Raw genomic sequence first — 20,721 nt, 5'->3', positions numbered from 1 at the left:
TGTGTGTGTGTGTGTGTGTGTATGTGTGTGTGTATGTGCATGTTGATGAATGTAAACACGGGCACATGAATACCATGGCACATGTGTGGAGGTCAGAGGACAACCTTGAATGATGGTCCTCACCTTCACCTCATTTGAGGAAAGGTCTCTCTTGATGCACATTTCTGTAGATTCCTGTCCAGTTGCTGGCGTGATTCCAACTCCAATCTTACAGTAGGAGGGCTTGAATTACAAGTACATGAACAACAGCCTCCCACCCCCAGGAGAGAGCACAAATGCAGTCTCCCACAACCAAAAATGATGCAGTTGAGTTTCCTGCAATTGGGGAAATCACATTCAGCACATTCAGAGTCCAGTGGATAAGACTCTCCCTGGGAAAACCACCTTCATGATCATAGTATCTCCACTGCTAGGTTAGCATACAACACCAAGATTTTACATGAGTTCTGGACAATCAAATTCAGTTCCTGCTACTTGCATGGCAAGCATTGTACCCACTGATCTGTCTCCCCACCCAAGATATTTGTCTTCTCCCAGGGTAATAGCAGGTAGAGTACTTCATTTTCTCAGCAACAATGTGCAATAACAGTTGGCAAGAGTTATTAATCAAGAATGTTCATTGAAGGCTCAGTGTTTTATTTCAGGTAATTACAAGCATGGAACACCCAAATGTTGGTCTTAAGTACTCAGTATCAGAGGTGAAGCTGATAGCCCAGGACTCCAGGTGAACAAAACAGCATTTACCATAAAGAGCATTCTCATGTTAGCTACCTGAGTTGATCCCTTGCCTAAAGCATATGGAGACACATCTTCAAGCTATTTAGAGATTTGGATGCCATCTTTCAGATATATGGCCAGTATTGAAAACTCTGGCAATGTGCAGGGTTTAAGCAACCCATGTTTGCTAAGATAACCCTTACTCCATATTAGCAAGGCTGTGAATACATCCTCATCTATGCTTCCTACTACAGGAAATTCAATATCACACATTCTTCATGGTACAGATTGAAGGCATACATTTCATTTAAAAAATAAGATTATAGCTCCTGGTCAGTTTCTATAAAAAGAAGATAGGTACAAAAAGAGTTCAGCTATAAAACTTATGCAAGTATTTGTCTTTCCAGGAGGATTTTAGGGATATTATTGAGCTTTAATGTGCAAGTCACCATTCAGCATTTACTTATCAGAACACATGTACAACTAGACTTTGGGAATTAAACAGAAAAACTGGAATTAAAGAGCACAGAAGAGTCTAAGGACAGGTCCACTTAACAAGAGAGCTGGACTCCCCTAGATCTTGGTCAGGACAGGAATAGGGGACATTTGTTACACATGAAAAGCTGGAGTAGGTCAATCATCAAAATGACAGAGTTAGTTGCTAAATTTATAATGCTGTTTAACAATATGCCACCAATTCAATGCCTTAAAAGAACATAAATTCACTTTTCATTCAGTTCTCTAAGGCGAAAGGCTGAAGCAACTTCTATGGGGTAAAATTATGATCTAGGTTGACAAACATTTGATGAGGAAGCTCCTTGGGAGAACATTTTATTTTGAACAGTTTCACCTACATTACATGGACCATGGCTCCCTGGTCCACCTTCAAAGTGCATCTCTCTAAACACTGATGTTCTTCTGCATCACTGTCCCATTCTGACTTGTGTGCCCCCCCATTTTCTCTTATTAGAACCCTATGAACACATTGAACCTACCCAATTACCAAGAATAATCTGCCTCCTTGTTCATCTCAAGGTCTTCACCTAAATATATTGATAAATTCTCTTTCCACTTAATACAACATATTCACAAGTTCCAAGGTTTACAGAAGGTAATTTTAGGGGCCATTGTTTTAATCATCACAATAGTAAACAACACATGCACAGGGATAAGGATGGTTGAAAAAGTCTCCTATCAAATGCTGTTGTTTAGGGCTGAGTAGCTCACTCAATTTCTAGCAGAGTATGCCTATTTCTTTACTTAGGAACTGCCAGCAATCAATGAATGGGCCATAAACCCCCTAAGTCCCTTCAACATTTACAATTTTTTTTCATGGTTATGGGGGTTCAGAAAATCAGCAATTAGTATTCAAGAGTAAGTCATTATATTAAGGACCTACATAAGCTAATAAGTATCATAAGAGTTGCCTTAATAGCTGTAATTTAGTCTGAATTTAATTTATATATAATTTGCCAAACCTATATATACATATATAATATATTTATGGAATATCTACATTATATAATATGTTGTTGTAGCCTTTAAAACAGATTTTGGTATTTCATAAGATAGTGAGTCTAAGTGTCCACTAACCTCCCTGATATGACTTTGGAAGCAGCCTAGAGTTAGTAGATTTCTTCTTATAAATGCCAATATCATCATGTACAATATGGAATACTCTTTTCCTCTCATAGTTTTTCTATCCATAGCTGTTATTATAATATTAATATTTCAGGTTATATAGTTTTGCAATTGCTAGAACAAACATAGGAATAATAGCTAATATTTCCTTGCCAAAGATAGAATTATTCCCTGAGGGAGGACAATGGTATCCTCACAGAAAGCTAACATGAATGGTGAGGAGACATTTATTTCTTCCCAACAACAAAAGTATCACTTTTTATGTTTTAATTCTCTTTGGATTGATGATATCTTGGTAAAATACAACACTGGTATCATTGTGTATTTTTATCATGCACACTATACCCCCATGCTTGTCTGTAATGCTTCAAAAATATTTTCAATGAATACACAAAAGTGAAAAATGAGGCAATTGGTGTCACCTTTTGAAACTTAGATTTGAGACAGCCTCTCTGACCTTGAAGTTCTGCTGTAATGTGTATCCATACTTGTTTCTTTGTGCAGTGAGAAGTCAGAGCACGTTCAGTTATCAACATCAGCATTTGTGTTCATATTAGAGAGAAGAGAAAACATCTTCATAAGTGTGTGTAAAAGAACTTGTGCTCGACTTGTAGGGTGGGAAAGTTCCTCCTTTGAGCCCCAACTCCACTAGAGAGATTTTCTCCTAATCAGTGTCCTGATCTTCTTGAGTTCCACATATTTTGGAGGGAGATACATTAAGGTAAGGATGGGATTCTAAGGACAGCTATTTCTCCTCTTTGCTGAGTGAGATGTTCAGCTTTCATATCAAGAATATTCCACATTAATTATTTGTGTGGAAACTCTAGATGTAAGTTTTCATATTTTTTTGAAATTGTTTCCAGAAATCTTTTCTTAGAGCACATGCAGCAGTAAGTCAGAAAGAAAGAGATATTTTTAGCACAATTCACTCTTCTCAGAGCTAGCACTGGCTCTCAGTTATTGACTATGGTTTAAGAAACATGACATTGTGCTTGGTCCTTGAAGTTTTGAGTTCACTGTATTCAGAGGTTTAACTTCAATTGACAAATGTGCAGAGTTCCCTTAAATTTATCTTTTTAAAAGACTGAGGCTGTTCATCATTTCCCCATTGTTCCAAAAATAGGGTAAATAGCATCTTCCAGATCTTACGTCTGTGGGCAAATATTCTCCCTGACAAGCAGAAGAATTTACAATCCATGCTATTATAGATGCAATATAATGAAAATCGTCTGGATTTTACTCTTCTTATGCCTAGTATAAGTCTTCTCTGAAATCCTAGTACAGAGACATAGAAGCTGATTCTCAAGCTAACATATCCTAATGAAAGTATAAATGTACTTTGTTTCATAAAATAATTTAGTTTTAAACTCAGAGTTACAAGGACAGAGTCATTTTGTTATGTCTTAGACGCATTTATGTGTGTTTGTCACAGGTTCAAATTATCAGCATCAGCAGTAGTCAACACATGATGAATGGTTGCCTTTCTTTCTTAAGGCAAATATATATGTCATTATGTATAGTTACTTTCTTGTTCATGTGTGTACATGTTTACATGTACTCAGGTACTTGAGTGTTACATGAGTGCATGTGTCATTCCCATTCTTCTTTGAGATGAGATCTCTCCTTGACCAAACACTCCCTAATTACTTTATACTGCCTTATACAAAATTTCCAAAGACTGTTTTGTATTTACTTCCTCAGCACTGGCCTATTACAGGCACATGTAAACACACCTGGCATCTTTAAGTAGGTTCTGGGAATATAACCCAGGTCCTTGTGTTCATGAAGCAAGCACTTTACCAACTCAGCCACCCACCAGCCCTGAATAATTCTTCCTTCAGCAGTATGTTCAAAATGAATACAAAAGCTGTTATTGAATGATAGTGGTGGACACGTTTATGTCCTGGCTATGGTGAAGTTTACACAAATAGATGCATGTGTTCAAACTCATTGATGGTGTATGTTAAACTATATGCAGAATTTGTCTATTTCTTGTACCTTAATAAAAATGCTAAAAGTAAACTGATCAAACTCTGAAGTTAGGCTTTAAGCCACCATGCTACATTCTCAGCAATCACACTTGGAAACGTGTTTAAAAGTCCAATAATTACATTTTATTTACTCTTGTAATTGATGGTAGAATTGTAGAAAGGCAGACATGTGGCAAATTTCCTCATAATGCTCTGGTAGCTTGCAGGAGAAATTACTTGATTAGGGTTTCTCCAGTGAGCTAAAGCTTGTTTTGTTGTTGTTGCATGACAATTAAAAGACCAGTTTCACATAAAACCTTAATAATTTTGAGGTCCCTGATAACATTTTCTAATAATGTCAAGTTGTATGTACTATATAATATTGTATCCAACAGAAAATGTAATAATAAAATTCTAAGTACTGTTTGGATGAACTTTAACTCAAAAACAGAGGTAAAGGGATGAGATAGTTCAGCCTTTGTAAATGAAGTAAGGTCAGAAATATGGTCAGAAAGGCATACTGACCACCTCATCCCTTTACCTGAAAACATCTAAATTCAATTTCTCAGTTTCTCTTGCAGTTGGGAACTTGCAGCTGACCTCTGGCCAGATGTCAATCACTTGAGGCATGGCCTGTGTAACTCTCTTTGTGATTTTTCTGGATGACTAGAATAGAGACAGAGTCATGGTAAGCTTGATGGCTCTATGCTACAGATTGCAGGGACCCTGGACCTGTAAATCCTTCCCCAGAGTATAGCTGCCCAAAGGAGTTATTAAACCAAGAATACCTTCATGTAACTATCACGGTGATGATAGTAGCAGGTGAGACTTTAACAACTGAAATGTCAAATATTCACTCCAGAAGGTAGCCTCACTTTAACCAATGCAGTCGTAAAGCTTTATAATTACTTCAGTCCATACTTCAGTAAATGATATCTATTCTTTCCCTATGCTGGAAACGAAGTTAAAGAATATGGATGATAAAAAATGATAAAGATGTTGGTTGCTCTTATGAGAAATAAATATTGCAGCAGTCAGCGAGGGTTTGCTTTTGAATCATGCTTCTGTCCCAAATGAAATCTTCATTATTTTATATACTTTTACGCTATTATCCTTACAATTATTTCCATATAGTAACGTCAAAGGCAAATTTAATGGTCTTAATTGACTTTAGATTTTTGCTTTCACTGTCATGATGGACTCTCAAAGTGACTAAGAGAAGACATATAAAAATGAAAAAATTAATGGCAGCATTCTTTTAAATTAATAATAGGAAAAGGAAAATAATGAGTTTTTTACATTTGCAGGTAAGTTGATGAAAATGGACAATATTATACTAAGTGAGATAACTGAGACCTAGAAAGATAAATTCCCACATGTTCTCATTTATTTGTGGAGTTATTTCTGAGTCTTTAGAGTTTAATATGCATCTGAAGTAACCACAGAAGCCAGGAAAGTAGAAAGGGACAGTGGAGGAAAGGAGGAAAAGGAGCTATAGAGAGAACAACATGGAGTTATGAAGAGGGAAATGGGAAAACTGGAATGTATGTGTGGTTCATACCAAGGGAGAAGAAGGAATGAGAAATAAATAATCCTGCAGATGTTAGAAAAAAGCCACAGTGAAACATAATTTTATAAGCTTACTTAAAAATATGTATAATGTAGAGATATATGTAAACATACATATTTGGCAATAGTAATTAAAGAAGAAAAGTCCTTGAGTTTAGAGACAGAGGAAAATCATGAAAGGAGCGGAAGTTGGAAGAGGAAGTACTCATTCTAACATTCTCAGAAGATTACATGTAATTTTAAAACATCTGACTTTCAATTAAAAGTAGATATACATTAGGATAATAAATACATAAAATAATGTTATTTATGATGTATACACAAAAAAGCCTCATTATATAAAACCAACTAGGCAGCACAGACCTAATAATTATAAACTTTGCCTGTTTATTTGAGTTTATTAATCTATATTGAATAACAGACAAAAAAAATCATCATTGAGAGATCACTGGTGATGTTAAGGTGGACACAATTTCATTGGGTGATTGCTGAGGCATGCTTTGTTGAAGTCTGTGCATTCAGAGTTGATCTCACTCAGGTATGAGTAAACAATGTCCAGTATTTCTGGTTCATCTAGGGAGCAGTACATGTCACAGATATGTAGTGAGATGTCATCCAAGTTAGACACAAATACCTAGATTCTGAGATGTGCAACAAGATATGTTTAATCCATGTTTAGGTGCCATAAGATAGTCCTGTCTGAGTATTCACAGCCATGGAATCTGTCCCAAGGTACCACCCACCCTGTATTCGTGTACAGTGATGCTAAATGTATCTCCTTGCACTTAATGATGATGTGATTAAATGGGTCTTGTTCATTAGAAATGAAATGAGGATCCAAAAATTTGGGGAGCATCAAACCTCCAGCTGATCATCATTGCTGTGACCATAATCTGTTAACACTAATTCTACTGACTGAAAATGAATGATGTAAAAAATGTAGACTATTGGACCCTAAACTATTCTCCAGATTAAAATCCTTTAAGGATTATCTAAAAAATTTTAAAGCACAGGCCATAAGCCAGAATGCTTTACAGCACAGTCTCTGAGACTGGACAACTTTTAGAATGCTTTGAATCTCTCAGGTGAATTACTTTGCAAATAAATTCAGGGCCGGTTCACAGATACTTATGATGTAAGTGGGTTCCTAAACTAACTTCTCTTAGGGATTCTGTCTGAACTGTGTATATTACAGAATGTTATAGAAGGTAAATGTTGATTTGGTTCAAAGGTAATGGGAATGATAAGTATATAACAAACAGAACATGGAAATTACAGCTAATTATAATCTTAACAAATAAAGATAAACCTAGATTTGCTTCTTTTGAGATATTTTCAGTCATCTAATTACAAATAAGAGTCTTTGCACAGGCATCCTCGTGTGTGTGTGTGTGTGTGTGTGTGTGTGTGTGTGTGTGTGTGTGTGTATGTTTAAAATGATCATACTTTCTGTTCCATATCCCACTTACTTAACAGCATATAATGAGAAAATTTACTTTTAAATGCTTTTTAAGTAATCTTATTCTTTATATCTTTCCAAATGCTCTTCTGGACCATGACATCACCTCCTGTTAATAATTCTCTTTTGTCCTTCCTTAAGGCTTTTGCTTTACATGATAAAATGGCAAGACTTACCATCTTAAATGAAGCCTATGTATGTTTGTTTGCATAAGTGAAAATTGAATATTTCCCCAAGATTAAATTTGAAATTTGGCAAAGAAGTTTGTTCTTAGTTGCATCACGACACCTGGAGAAGTATTGAAAATTCCTCCTCTAAAGCTACTTTCTCAGACTTGAGGTCAATAGACGGTCAGGGATGGGGCCTGAGAATCTTCTAATGCATCCTTTTTTATCCCTCTCTCTCTCTCTTTCTCACCCCTTATATCTCAAGTGGAACTCACTGGCTACTTCTTTAGTAAATTTCTATCTTTGGTAAAAGACTTCCAAATACATCTTTAAAACATAATCTTTCCAAAAGTGCCACAATATTTAATTTCTAAAATGCTAGACATGAGCACAAAAGGATGGCTTTGTGGGTAGAAGCATTTGCTGTGTTAGCCTGATAACTTGAGTCAGGGTTCCTGGAACCCATGTCACAGCCAGGTGCAGTGGTACGTGGCTGTTTTAAGAAAACTCCTCAGACAGTGGAAAGCAGAAAGAGAAGAAACCCAAGCGGATGGACCAGCTGGACTGGACGGAACAGCTGTGATCAACAAGAGACCTGGTCTCAGGGACAAGGCAGAAAACGGGGACAGAAACCCAAATTATCTTCTGACCTTCATATATGCACACACATACACGTAGATACATGTCACACATATGATATACACATCATACATAGAGACACACAAAGACACATACAAATCACACACAAAAAAAACTAATTATAAAACAAAATAAAAATGAAGAACACTGAACTGTTGATATGTATAATAAGAAATGACAAGCTTATGCCTCCTCCTGTGCGCAATGGACAAGCCAGGAAACTCAATTCCTTTCTATTTTGAAAAGACCACAAAATTCTTGCCTTCCAAATCCCAAAGGAACACATTTTCCATAATTCTGAGATCTCAAGGAGAACATTTATGTAACAGATACAGCAAAATTACCTGTGCAGTGCTATGTGTAGCAGCCTGGGAGAAGCTGGTTCCTGCTAGTTTATAAATGCAGGGTGTGTCATGGTTGTCTAGGATGCATTTTTAAAACCTTTGTATCTTCTTTTCCTTTCTTCTTTTCAAGTGATAATGCCTTCACTAGAGATAATCGGTTCTCTTTCATGTCTCCTCCTTGGGCAATGCATTTCGGAGATTAATATAATATGGATAACGTGCCTGCCTGTCCTGCCTGATACAAAATGCTGAGGATGTGATTTCAAACTTAGAGAATTGAGAGACCTTTCTATTTAGGAGTTTTGGAATGCTCAGTTGTTAGAGATGGATTGCTGGGTGTCTGTCCTTGGGAGGGAGGCCCCATTTTCAGCTGGCTGGTCAGTGGTGAAGGCTAGAATCACACCTGCTTGTGCCTCTACCCCAAGTCTGCCCGAGTCAGCGGTTAGGCTGCTGTGTCTCACTGCCATCCTGCATTACAATAAATCATTAGCGAGTTTCCCCTGTCATATGATCAACAGATACTGTTGCTCTTTGGGCTGGAGATATTTTTCCTGTCCTAATTTACCTTTCAAAACTGAATTTCTTTAAAAACAGCTATGGGAGGGAACGTGTTTTAATAAACAGCTCAGATCACACTAATGGATTTAATTGCTATTCATTGTGACACACACAAAAAACTAGTGTTTATTTAGAAAATATCTTCCCCAAGAGAACAGTTAGGGATTTATTTTCATGTCACAGATTAAATTATTGCTTGCTTACTTCCCTCAGTTGAAATGCATCATTGATATCTCCAAGCAAGTCTAGATTAGTAGTTACATTTTCTTCTTTACTTAATTTTCAAAATCACCTTAAGTTATTGGAGCACTGATATTTTTCCCCACAGCCATAAACCAAGTTAAATGTTGGAGTAAGGGAGCTCTAGCATTATGTTTAAATCTAAAGCTTGGTAAACTACGTTTATGTAACAGCATTACAGGCTGTCACTTTACAGTAAACAACCTCAAAGGTCATACAACATTTTTAACAGAGCAGCCCCAGTTCCAAGTTATAAAGCATCACAACAAATGATAAAAAAGAATAGAAAGACCCAAAAACTGGATTTCTGCTGCTTTTATTACTAGATGCTGTAATTTGGGGCTTTATAGTAGAAATCTAAGATGAGGATTTCATTAGAAAAATCTGTCTTACAAACATCATTGTAAAGATACATTCATTTGAAGAATTCTTTTAATGTATATGTCTATTCAGAATGAAAGAAAGTAATGTTGGAATACTTCCCTCTGAATTAAAAGGAAACATTAGGATTAGGAGTCATATATCTGTCTCCTTAGGGGTATCTATGTGGGGAGGAGTCTATATTTTCCTATAATTGGAATAGTCATTGGCAAGATACTTCATATCATTGAAATGACAAATTAATAAATAATGATTCCTTCATAAAATTGCTTCTTAAGGGAGGTTCTAAGTCTTTTATTATTCATTTCACTTAAAAGTAGTAAAGCAAGACAAAAATGCAAGTAAACAGAATAACAGAATTCCCACCAAACTGTAATAGGTAGCTATGCTACGCTTGCATTTCTTAGGGAGCGTGGTAGGACATCTACACAAACTCTGGCTCCTGAGTCCAAGGCGAACTGACCCTTGACTCAACTGCTTAATTGCTATGTTACAACAGGCAGCTTAGTTAACCTCCTTCAGCCTCAATTTCCTCAGTGTCTGAACAGAAATAATAATGAGGTTAAGAAGACTTACTTCTTATTATCTCAAGGAATTATCTGGAAGTAATGTATGTATGTAATAAAAATAATTCTATTGGGATTAAGTAAGGTGACCTGTATTTTGCACTGTCCCTGGCTGTAGGGAGAGGAAAAATCTTATCCGTTTGGTATGTGTTAAACCAAACCTCTATTAGTATGTTTACAAAGAAGGAAAGTTACCTGCCTGGCTTCTATTTTAGAGCCATCATTTAGCACATTCACGGTCAGTAGGATATGCTCATAACTAAATACGAGTGTGTGTTCCATACAGAGGCATGTGGGAGATGCATTTCTAAGATGTGTTGATCAATAGATGATATAAGGTATCATACTGATTATCATCAGCAAGAACATTCAGGAAAGTCCCCCATACAGGTTTGCTATATTTATCAAATGAATATATAAGACCCCGAGAGAGTTTTGAATTCCAGATGAGTTATAATTTGGGTACTATAAATGTATCCCAATTACTGCAAGATATAGTCATATATTACAACATAGTTAATTATTTGAAATATATCTATGAATTGAATTGGCAACGCTATCATGAATGCAGAGAATATCAAGCCTTATCAAATAATTTTGGCAACAGAAGTAACAACACAGTTTTACCCCCTCATGCTCCCACTTTTTGACGGACAGTCACAGAGATTTTGCCTAAGTTTCTGGAAAGTGACGGATTAGTTTTCTAGGTTTTTTCCACACTCAAATGTTTTTATTAATTCATTTTGTTTTTAGGACAAGGGTGGGGAGATTTTGTGTGTGTGTGTGTGTGTGTGTGTGTGTGTGTGTGTGTGTGTAGGTTTGTGCACATAAGTGTGTGTGGCCAGAGAGATCAGAGGTCTCAGATTTCCCCAAAGCTGAAAATAGAGGTACTTGTGAGACACCAAATGGATTCTGGGAAGTTGCTCCCAGTTCTATGCAAAAGCAGCAAAGACTTAATTACTGAGCCGTACCTGAGCCCCACAAAAGGACATTTTGTATTTCAAACAGCTAAGAGGAATCTATTCCCACCACTTCCCCTCTACACATTTTATTCCTTCGATTTTAAGTACCCTTCTGTCATCCTACCTCAGGACATTTCTTGCAGCCTGTGAGAGATGAATATTGATTTCTTTTGGAGCATTTAACTCGTACAGAAATTATAAGTTACTTAGTGGAATTATTTGATCTATAGCAATCCCCCTGCTATATAGGCTTCATGACTCTTTGATTGATAATCTGAGCCAGAACATTAGGCACATGAAGTTACACTTTAAAATATAAAACTGGGGCTGCAGAGGAGGCTCAGTGGTTGAGAGTGTTCCTGGCTCTTTCAGAGGGCCAGAATCTGGTTTCCAGCACCCACACCAGGTAGCTGGCAACCTCTGTAACTCCATCTTCAGGGAATGGGAAGCCCTTTGGAGATCTCCCACAAACGCCTTCCTACCCCCCCCCCCCCCCCGACACACACACGCAAACACACATACCAAAACATGTAAAACAGTCTTTAAATCATGAAACTGTAACCCATGGCAAATGAGAGTGAGAGATGCTCAGATTTGGGACTGAAAGTGTGAATATCACTGTCAAACATTGCCAGGGGCTAACTGAGGCCCTCACACATACTTTTGATTTTGTGCCTCAGGAGTCCTAGAAGGGAATGTAAAAGCAAGGGCGTAAGATTCCTGAGTTGAGAAGCTTAGCATTTCCTACTTGCCAATGAAGGGTGGTTGCTTCTAAATAGTAGTGACCACCAATATCTTAGTCTGGGGAAACATAAGCCTCCAGTTTCCCTGTGTCCTCTTAAACTGAGGGTAACATAACTTCACACAAACATCGTTCCAAAGATTCATGAAACAGAAAGTGTTTTATCCTCTTCCTAAATCTAGTAAATGTTTAATGTAGCAAGAACAATAACACAACAATTATACTGAGTAGCAAATCCAGTATCAGTTAAAATTTAAAGGGAATCCTGGCACTCCTTCAGAAAGGGTCTATACAAGAGTTGATGCTTCAGAGGGGTTGAGAAAAGAGCTATGTTGGGGGGTGGGCAGATGAGTTTATGATGTCATGACATTGACCTATAAATTCACACCTTACATCTCAGCTTTCAAAGAATTTGAAACTTCCTCCTCAAAAAATTTGGTCAATTTCATCACACGGGAGCCAGTTAAAAATGAAAAAAATATTGCCCCCCCCCCCCTCAAACCACTGGATCAAAGGTCATTTTTAGGTTCTGGCTACTCACAAATTTAAAGACACTGCTGTATAAAGCTAATGATAGACAGTCCAACAGCATCAACATTACAGGATAACTTGTAGGAAATATAAATACATGTCCTTGCCCAAATGAATGGAGTCAGAAACTCCTGGCCTAGCAATCCCCCTGTTGCAATATTGATATATTCTGAAACTGAACCACCAGCAGCATGTAGAAATCACTTTATTACTTCCTTGGTGAAAGTATAAGAACCCTGTGGAAGCCTGGTGACTTTAAAATGAAGCCAAAATTGAGAACAAATCACAGCAGACATTATTTTATGCATACACACACAGAGACACACACACATACACAGACACACAGACACACACAAACACACACACAGATACACAGAGAGACAGATACACACAGAGACTCACATACAGACAGACACACATATACACACATAGACTCACACACAGAGGCACACATACACACAGACACACGCACACATTATTTGATTTATGAAATTTTGAGAAGCCAACAGCCAAAGGAAACATCCAGTATGGATCAAGCTGATGTAGTGTATCTTTTACAGAGGTGTGGTACCATACTGCTTTCTCAAAGGAGACACTAAACATTTAGATTTTTCTACATACTTAGTATTCACATTGCATGATTAATTTCCTTTATGTTTGAGTGAGGAATGCTATCATCCTTATATTTGAGAGTCTTGTTTTGACCTGTGGTGTAATTGATTCTTTTAAAAAGCTATGCATTTTATAAATGAGTCCTGCTGAGTTTAAAGAAAATGCACATGGGTCCACAATTGCCAGAGGTAATTTCCATCTTACAGATAGTTTTACTCAAGTTTTAAAGGCATACAAACAGACAAACAACAACAACAACAACAACAAAAGACCTTTTATTCTTTTTAAGATAAATAAACTTCTGATGGTAGACACATCTGGTTAACCAGCTCTGTGCTATATCAGCACTTAAAAATAAAATTACAACTCCACACAGATATTTTTGATAAGGGTACCAGGCAGGAGGGCTAGAAGAAGAGAAGAGATCATCTACCGCTTGCATTCTTGTCTTATATATTTCCTACTTTCTGACTTCTCAGAAAATAAGAAAGAGTAACTAATCACCCTCACTTCCCAATAATAGAGGCAGCAAGACCAGGCTGATGAATGCTTCAGCAGACATCACAAGAGGCAGGCTTTGCATGGCTCTCCTGAAGGAACAGCCTTTGTTTCCATCTCCCATCTCCTTCTGTACCTGGGCTCTTGGCACATGTGATAGATAGCAGGAGTATAAAGTGCTGTTTCAAGCTCTGCTTGTCAGAGCAATGTCAAGTCACCAGTATGAATCCTGCTGAGGGGAACTGGCTGGTTGCACAGACATTGCTTTGGGGTTCACATTTCATTTCGGATTGCTGCTTGTGTTTGTTGAAGGCTATTGCCACCACAATGGCTGACATTGCTTTGAGTCCATGTAGTTCTGATGAAAGAAACCTGGTATCACACAGTATTTAGTGAGAATGTCTATTTTTAAAAATGAAAGTAAGAGACTCCCAACCACAAATTAGGCATGCTTAAAAGCTATAGTGAAGCAGAAACCACATGGAACTCACAGAAAATATGAATTCAATTCAAATCCATAAAGTTTTATTGGACCTTCACTACATAAAAATAGTACACCGAGTTTTATTCAGTTTTCTGTTCTCAATGTCAGATGCAAAGTTAGAAGCAAAGTTGGTCTAGCAACTGAACCAGCAATTATGGGAATAAAGCAGGAATAGGAACATCAAACCCTGGCCTCAGCAGAACGACAGCATTAGCAAGAACCAAGTAAGATTCAGAGGTCTAAGCAAGAAGAAGGAGTGCAAAGGGACTACGTTCCATGTCAAATGGCCAGCTCCAGAGGCTAAGATCTTTATACCTTTTAGGAAGCATGTCTGTCTTCATGTACACAGCTAGTCAATCTGCTCTCGACTTCACCTCAGCTTCAGAAAGTCATCAGCTGGAGGTTTCTTATGTATGGCCAAGGCTTTGTCCTTTCTATACATCCTGAATCTAGTTCTCTCTGCACAACAGAAGGCATGAAAACTGACTGGGTTCATATGCTTACTGAGGGCTACACAATGTGAGATGTCACATCCCTTTTAGGACAATGAAGCAATAGAATTATAAATGATTATGCTATGCACTTAAGGTCAGCATTCTATCACATACTATTGGATAGATTGTTAAAGTTAACATATCACTAGTAAAGAAAGTCACCAGGAAACATTTTGTAAACTAGTGTTGATAAGACACTGATATTTGCAAGACTTGAGGGAATATTAATATTTTCCAGTTTGTAACATTAGGGGCAAAGTTTTTTCAGGAGACAAAAAGAACTTTTGCTATTTTGCCAGTTTCTTTTATAAGCTTTTTCTCTCCTCTAAGGAGAGAAATGTCATCCTTGTTTGACTGGAGTGAAGTGGAATTTCTCACTTGTGAAAAGGCCTAGCAGGTCTCCTGGTCTTGGTCATTTTCCAGACTGTAATTATCACTGTTTGCTGGGCAGGCAAGATGTCATCATGTCTTCCTTTGTCCTGATGTTCTCAGTGGTTCAGTGGGCTCCAGAGACAGGCTGATTGTCTTGCTAGTTATGGTATTCACAAAAATCTGCATGTAACCCCTAAGAGGAAGCACCAGATACAGGGCAGACCATTTCTAGATGTCAGACACAGTGCAGCCGTCTTCCAGCTGCTTGCCTGCAAAGAGGAATGTCTTCCTTCTCCTGAGTCTTTGACTTGACATTCTCAGTGGTACCACTGGGCTCAAGCCTGGTGGGTTGCTCCAGTGTTTCCAGGGCCCCACTTCCCTCTTTTCTTTCTGGGAATCTTGACAGTTTGTCTCATAAATTTCAGGCAGGCGAAGGGGGGAGGGATTCTATGAACCCCAGGTGGCATCGCTTTCCAAGTTTTACTTCTGGCTACTTCAAGCGTGCATTTATAGATGTTGAGTTGCCTAATGAAAGGTAAACAGCCAATTTAGTCAAACATTGCCAATTTCTCTACCAGATGGTTGGACCAATTTGCAACCCCATGTATCCAACTGCCAATTTTCCCACAGCCCAACCAATGAAGTATAGAGTTAAGAATTTAAATTCTTGACACTATGAAAACTGGAACATTTTCTCTTAAAGTCATCTAAGTTTGTGTTTACTCTTATTAGAGCCGAGAATCCTCTCATACCCTTACAAATCACTAGTAATTCCTTTTCTGGGTAATGCTTGCTTTCTTTTTGTCAAAGATTTACCTCACTCTTACTGTCTCTTTAATTTGCATATGTGGATTTATTTCCATGTAAATAAACTGAACAAAGGAAAAAAAGGATAAAAGTGTTACCATGTTCCTAATATTTTGTTAAAATCACATTATCTTATTTTACTGTACTGAATAAAACACAAAATTCAAAGGGATGTGCTTGTTTGGTTCCCCTTCATGTGTCTTAGCATGGGTGTGGGTTTTGTTCACAGGTCATAATTATGCATCTGCGTTTGTCAACTTGCCTTCAAGTGAAGGTACAAACAGCAGTTTGCTCGTCTTGATATAGTCTAGCCATGATGCTAAGAGGCACACAAGTGACAAATGGAACACAACACTGAAGGAAGTGCTGATTTTGCTCAGTATTTATAATGCATGGGCTTGATTACTGGATCTTTTCCTGTCTTCATGCTTCTGAAAAAAAAAACAAAAACAAAAACAAAAACAAAAAACAAACAAACAAAAAAACACGCATTGTGTTGAGTATATCAGAGTTTTTAGTTCCTGAAAAATAAAGCTTAGGCTCATTAATATGCAGAAACCTTAAACATAAATGTATTTTTTTGTTTCTTTACAAAAAAAAAAAAAAAAAGTAAGGGGTAATCTTTGCATATTTTTGCATTTTAATTGAATGCTATTTTAATTGAAGTCAAAAGTACATTGAGTTCTCAAGATAGAAGTAAGTTATAGTGTAATTGTTAGTAGCTCTGAGAATTGAGCCACAGTTTTAATTTTTACTTTGACTTTGTACAGTCTAAAGAAAACGATGGTGGTCCAGAAGGAGCCGGTGTTATGAAACAGCGTCCTTTTGTTGCTAAGCAGAACTGCAGAACACTGAAAGTAAAGCTGCCCAGGGAGTAAGGCAAGGCTTCCCAATTGTAATTGTGATCTTTCACAGATCATAATTATACTTCTGACTGGGATTACCATACTTAAAGGGATAAAATGTGCCCTTTGTGTGATTATTATTGTTTTCTTTTCTAAAGGATCTTATACTTATTGTGGTGGTTGAGTCAAGAAAATATGCTTTATTGATGCCAAAAACATATTTGTAGAGCATGTTTGAGATGTCAGCGTCCTGCTGGACCACTCTCCCAACAAGGTCTCTGTTCATACTTATGCTGAGAAGTGAGGATACAACACTGCAAGTGTAGTTATGCTCACAAATAAAGACAAATGGGCATACAAGGGTACTGTGGGTGTGTGACCTTCCTCAGGGAAATGAAGAGACATCCAGGTATCTAAGGTAGGGCTCAATGACAAACTAAATGGAAAATTAGAGGGATTTCTGGGAAGCTGAGTCACTGAGCTGTTTTCAGTTGGAAAGAGGAGAGCTTACTATGCTACTGGGATATGCATGGATCACTCCATAAGAGTGTCAGCCTCATGCCTCGGTTTCAGCATCCTTTTATCATGTAGGAGAGCAGAAGCAAACAGGAAGTACAAGCACAAAAGCCAGTACATAGCAGTAAATGACAGTGGCTGGGCAGAGCTGGTTCTTTTACCCACCCCCTCAGTGCCTCCCTTTTCTGGAGATGCCCAGAGAGGTAGAGAGGCTGGGGAGCTCAATGGAACTGTTTCAAATCTTTCTTTTAACATGCAGCAATTTGGGGATTTTTCAACCCAAGTTCAAGTTGAAGAACCAATGGGTTTGCTGGGGTTACATTAAGAATATGAATAAAGGGTTAGTTTTAGGTGCTTTGAAACCCAAAAGCAGCTGCATCACTGAAATCCTATCAGAGTCTGGTTGAAAAGTCAAGAAAGAGTTGCATACTTCATCCCCTACCCCCACTTCCCCCACCCTCTGCCTTTGCCCAGTTTCTCTACCCTCCACCTTTGCCCACTTCCCCTACCCTCCCCCTCCCTCTCACCACCACCTCTCCTTGCACCTCTCTACACGATTAGCAAACAGCTAAAAGTGCTAGAAAGACTCTTCTCCCTGGCAGTCTTTACTGCCATGTCACCTTGGGAAGAAAAGAGGCTGGTCAGTTTCAGGGATTTCCTGAGACTTGGGTTATTCAGTGTCTCAGTCTTAAGCAGTGTCCCTGCAGGGTAGAGAATTTCAATTTGGCTTTTCCTGAGTCTTAATGAGTCTCACCCCAGGATGGCCAGGATGGAAGAGTTTAATTTACAAGAAATTTCTGCATAACACCAGGTGAGTGAAACAAGAGGGGGCAAAAGACTATTCAGTTTGTGTGTTCATCATTCAATCCCTTAAAATTAATCAATTTCATGGGAGGCAATCAAGCAAAAATCACAACTTTAAAATGTTTAAATAAGTCGAAGAACAGCATTTATTCTTTTGTTTTCAATGATACTCAGTGGCTAATGGGAATGTATAGCTGGAAGTTTTCCTGTGTCTCACATCTGCTCTGACCAAAAAAATAAAAACCACACCAAGGCTTATATTAATTAATTAATTACAAGCTGTTTGCTCTATGGCTCAGGCTTCTTACTAATTAGTTCTTTTCTCTTAAGTAACCCATTTCTATTAATCTATGTATGGTCATGTGGCTGTGGCATTACCAGTCTACTGGCATGTTGCTCCTTGGGCGATGGGCTGGTAGCATCTCTCTCACCTCCACCTTTCTTCTTCCTGTTTCTTTGCTTGGATTTCCTACCTGGCTATAACCTGTCTCGCCATAGGCCAGAGCAGCTTCTTTATTAGTCAATGGTATATTCACAGCATATACAAAGACCATCACACAGCACTTCCCCTTTTCTGTCTAATCAAAAGGGAAGGTTTACATTTTAAAATAGTAAAATTACATGTAACAAAACAGTTATCAAGCAAGAATTATAATTACAATATTTAGTCTAATTGTATTTGGCAAAATTAAAGAAAATACTCTATCATCTATTCTATCTTTGTGAGTCTAAAGTTTCACATGTAATTTATCTTTTATCATACATAACCAAGGAAAACCATAATTATAACTCTCTAGTCTTCAACTCCATCAAAGACCCCAGAAGGATATATTACCTAAGTAAACAGGAACTTTCTCATGAGCAACTTCCAAAATTCTTGAAATAACAGAGACATCTGGCTACCTGAACAGTCACCCAAAGTTTCTCTGTAACGTTGGGGCATCCATATTCAGTCTACAGGCTTAGAGTCTCTGGCATATTCTTCAGTGAAGTAGGAAAACTGAAGGACTCTTTTGCCTAGCGGCAAAGTTCATCAGCTACTTTTCTCTGTGTCCTGGCAGTTTCTTCTGTGAAGCAGGAAGCTGAAGGACTATCTCGCCTTGTTTGGGTGAAGTTCAGTTGTCACCTTCCTATGGACCTACATGTCCAATTTATATAACATATTGCCAAGCAGTCCAGGCAAGAGCAATTTCTTGCCTAAATGGCTTTCCAAACTGTAAGCAAACTCCATGTAAAATTTCTTTGGTGCCCATCATCTTCTCTGAAATAATTGATGCTGCCAGGAACAGACTTATCTCATTGTCCAGAAAAATCTAAGTTCTTAAAACATTTTAAATGACATATTCTGTAGGTCTTTGAAGTGTTTGAAGATTATTATATTGTTGTATACCTAAAAATCTTAACTAACATGACTATAAGTTTGATTATCATAGATAGCTAACTATTAACAATATATTACAATTTTAAATTTAATGGTATATTACAATTTTAAATGAGTTGCATAAACATAATGCCTTAAACAAGAGTAGAAATAAGCACACAGTATAAGAAAATTGCCCTAAAATTTGTATGAATAAAGCAAATCCATATCAATGTAAAGAATTTTTAGATTAACAGTTGTTCTTTGGATCAAAGTAGATTCAATAATCTTTTTTATCATTTCTATATTATACCCCCCTTTAAAAAAAAAAGAGATTGACTATAACCATTAAACTTTTATAATCAACCCCCTTTAAATAAAAACATTTATAAACAATATTTTGGGAATTTTGGAAGAGCATTTCATACTACTTCTTGCTGATTGGGGGTGCTGGCAATCTTATAGGGATCCTGAAAAAATTTAGAATTATGGTCATCTTGACTATAGTAGTCTGTGAGGCTGCATCATCTCAGCCAGTTGCCTTGAAACTGTTCTGGATGTTGGATCATCTGGAGACCTCTTAGGAGGTCTTCCTTGATGGAACCATATTAACCTGGAAGCCATCCACAGTTTCCCATCTTCTGTGGAAACAAAATCAGAACTTCTTTTCCAAAGCAATGTATCCTTAGACCCAAATTTTGAAGTCAAGGTGCCTTTAAGATATATATGTTGGTTTAACTTAGCAGCCTTTACGATCAAATGTCTTTCTTCAGTTAGCTCATTAACAGTCAAAAAAATTCAAAGAAAACACAATAATATACACAATTCAGACTCTGTGTATTTTCCATCCATATGTGGCTTAACTTTTATATTACTTTTACTGTCTCTTTAAAAACTTTATTTTTTAATACTATATATTTATTTATATAGCTGCCTATGCTGCTTTTCCTCTCTCTTGTAAGCCTGTGTATATTTTTACACAAATTGTAAACTGTTTAGAGATTTTTTTCATCTGAATCTGTCCTCTTGTGTATCTGTAATTCTTTTTTGACCAGGATAGTTTTTAAGCTGTTAAGCTGCATGGCTAGGACAAAAGCAGCAGCAGCCCTGGCAGATGGCTCCATCCCATTTAGCTTTTCAATATGGTGGAGGTACATTCACTGCCAGCTCTAGGAGACATGCTCACCACCAACTCTGGGAAGCAGTGGGTCTATTCCTCCATCAAGCAGTATATAGCCCAGATACCATTTTTTTTTTTTTTTTTGTCAGTACTAGCAAAAGCTAAATCCTCCATGCAGTGCACTGGCTGAGTGGCTTGGGGATGCCTCTGTATACCTTGATGGGAACCTACCATGCTGTGTTCAAGCTTAAATGCTGCAGCAACTCTGTACAGTGGCCCACATGAAAGACATGAACTAGGAACCTGCTCTTGGCTCCATTTCT

At 37.6% G+C, this 20,721-nt stretch overlaps 1 non-coding gene across 1 annotated transcript; it reads right to left on the bottom strand.

Annotated features, from left to right (window-relative positions):
* Positions 1-260: 260 nt before the first annotated feature.
* On the bottom strand, positions 261-421 carry LOC118570730. Its single transcript, XR_004943226.1, has one exon. It is a non-coding gene; the product is annotated as a U1 spliceosomal RNA (small nuclear RNA).
* Between the last annotated feature and the right edge of the window lie 20,300 nt (positions 422-20,721).

Source organism: Onychomys torridus, chromosome 19 (assembly GCF_903995425.1).
Source record: "Onychomys torridus chromosome 19, mOncTor1.1, whole genome shotgun sequence".
Classification (NCBI taxonomy): Eukaryota; Metazoa; Chordata; class Mammalia; order Rodentia; family Cricetidae; genus Onychomys; species Onychomys torridus.
This window is presented reverse-complemented; position numbering and strand designations above follow the sequence as displayed.